We start from the raw sequence: 3032 nt of genomic DNA on the forward strand, positions 1-3032 counted from the left end.
GAAACAAACAACCCACGTAAAACAACACACTTGGTAAATGGCTAATAACCTGGTAAATGGTTAAGGAAATGGTCAAACTCTACCTACATGTCCTAAATAATAGGATTTATTAATTGAATGAACTTTTGACAACTTCAACTATACCTCTAACAACCCCAACAAAATGAGATACTTTTCAGTAGGAGGCCAATTTTTCAATTTAAAATAAAAAGAATTTTCTCTAAAATTTTTAAATTTAAAAGAATTTATTAGTTTTGGGGGATATGCAAATCACCTATTAAGTAAGGGGGATATTGCTCAACTTTAAATTCTAGGAAGGAGAGTGAAGTGAAATGAATAATAATTAAGGGGAAAATGTGTAATCAACCCAAGAACTTATTAAGTTTATTCTCACCAAGTTCTAGTATGAATGGGCTCTTTAAGAAGAAAAATTAAATTAGAAAATAGGAAAAAGTTTATTTTAATAAAAATTATTGTTGTTGGTATTTGTATTGTTATTGTTATTGTTATTTTTTTTGTTTGTGGTATTGGTATTGGTATTGGCATTATTATTTATAGCCCCATTAAGAGGATACCACACTTTGTTGTCCACTTTTTGGATGTTTAAAAATAACCTTACTTACTAGTGATGGCTGCATGTGACCACCCTGACTTACAAAAAAAATGTGTGTGTGTGTGTGTGTAAACTTGTAAAAAAAATTATATACTAAACTATCCTATTGTGACCATCTTAAAAAAATGTTGAACACATTGGCTTGAGAATCACAATAATTTTTTATCCACAAAATAAGAGAAATGCAACTACATTTACAACATATTTACAATAATATCACCCAAAAAAAACTTGGTGTAAGTTGGCCTAATACTAACATCAATTTTGTATCCACTATTAATAGCTCGTAGCAAAGAATTTGGTGTAAGTTGTGACATGTGAAAATGTTGTGGTAATAGCATTTCTCCTAAAATAATTATGTCCCCCTAATATATTATTCTTAACCCCTCAAACAAACCTAATAAAAAAATAAATAAAAAAACCCTCAAACAAACAAAAAAAAAATGCTAAAATAACAATAATAAAAATTAACCCAAATAACAACAAAGTTAACTCAAACAAAAATAAGACTAGACCAAACAACAACAAGTGTTAAATATAATACATAGAAGTATTAGGCCAAACACAAGCCCCTTTAATATTAAAATAGAAAAAATATCTAAGCAGCCTTCTTCTGCTTTTCTTTTCACTTTTCTCTTTTTTTTCCCCCACATATGTTGGTAGCATCATCTTGAATTATTAATCACGTAATTCCCTTTATCTATTTATTTTTATTTTCGATAAACATGTAATTTCCTCTTTCGTAGAGATATTGCACGCTTGGGGATATTTACTATCGTTTATGGGCCCCTACGAGTATCAATATTTGTCATGAAATGAATAACCACATTAAAAATGATCAATTATGTAGTAGAAGATGGGAGTTACACACATGATACATCTAAAGGAATAATTACATTAAAATTCAATAAACAAAGAAAAAATTATTGCACATAAACATAGTGTGTAGATACACACCGTATTTTATAACTGAAATCATGATTTGAAACCACAATTTTCAATTTGAAAATGTGAATTCAAGTCATAGTTTTAGTTATAAAGAAAAGTGTGATATACACACTATGTGCAACCAACACGGCCAAAAAAAAACAATGTAGCTAAGCTTTTCAAACCCTCCACTTTTAATTTGAGTTATTTGCTTTAACCTAAGGGGCGGAGGTACTCCCCTTGGGCATAGAGGAAGACGGAGGACTCTTCTTCATGGACCCTAGAAAAGGAGGAGCAGTATTGTGACTTGTTTTAGGAGGAATATGGGTGCGTGAATTAGGCCTAGATGGAGTGACAACACCCATGCCTAGCAATCGGCGTAGCAAAGGAGAGACATCAATAGTGTGATGTCTATGCCCAAATAAGGCCTTTTGTCTCATCATTGAACTCGGATTGAGCACATATGGAGGGGCTTGACCTTGCTGTATTGCCCCAATCAACTTGTCCTTGCAATTGTTCATCATGTTTTGGTTTTGGTTTTGGTTCTGTCCATGAGAAATTGTCCTGCCTCATGTGCCGATATGATTGTAAGAAAAAGCACCGGTACCACTATGATTATAACAATCACATTTAGAACCTTCATTCTTTTTTGAATGTAGAGACTACACGAGAAACTAATGAAGAATGTCGTCAGTCTTAAGTTAACATAGTTATTTATAATACACATTGGATATAGAGAAAGCCCAGGAACTTTTGCCGCATTACCCTGGAAATTACTTTGAAATAGAGGAGAGCCCAGGAACTTTCGACGCATTACCATGGAAATTACTATGAAACAGCACTAGCTTTACGTGCCCATATACAATTTGATTGATGATGCATGCCTGCATTTTTCTATGAGGTGACCAGGATGCGTAGACCAAGTTTCTTTGTTAAGAAGCCTTAAATGACAAATTTTATGTATATGTTTAGAGCGTTCGCATTAGCTTATGCAAAAAATTCTATCTGTTTTAGTATAAAAACCTATTTTTTCTACTCTACATACTCATTTTTTAAGACACTCGGCATCAAATTATCTATTTTATACTCTATTAATTTCATTAAAATATTAATTTTTTTATTAAAAAAAATTGTTTTTATTTCTTCATACATAACAACCGTTAATTCTCTTCCTTCATCCTTAAGACACATAAAGAAAGAATAAAAAAAAACTAAATGCAAAATGAATATTGCCAATATAAATTTACACGGTTATTATAACAACCATATTTTTTTTTCATAACTTTGCATAGTCTGATGTTAGTAAATTTTGGACTTTACGGATTAAAATGTGGTATTTTTCTATTTGGCACGATACTAAAAGCTAAATAAGAGTAAAAGAATAAAATGAAAGAAGATTAAAGATTTACTTAACTAATTATATAGACTCTTACTTCAATGAATTTTTCACTAATATAGTTATCAGCTTCTCTCCCCAAGTTCTTGCTACTCC

The 3032-nt window shown here is 31.2% G+C and overlaps 1 long non-coding RNA gene across 1 annotated transcript in view; it reads right to left on the reverse strand.

The window, feature by feature from the left end:
- Nucleotides 1-2224, reverse strand: part of LOC126693176 (uncharacterized) — a 60084-nt gene extending 57860 nt beyond the window's left edge. The window contains exon 1 of the long non-coding RNA XR_007645226.1: nucleotides 2019-2224. This is a non-coding gene — a long non-coding RNA (uncharacterized LOC126693176). The remainder of the gene's footprint in view (nucleotides 1-2018) is intronic.
- Nucleotides 2225-3032: the final 808 nt, after the last annotated feature.

The sequence above is a fragment of the Quercus robur genome, chromosome 7, assembly GCF_932294415.1.
Source record: "Quercus robur chromosome 7, dhQueRobu3.1, whole genome shotgun sequence".
NCBI classification, from domain to species: Eukaryota; Viridiplantae; Streptophyta; class Magnoliopsida; order Fagales; family Fagaceae; genus Quercus; species Quercus robur.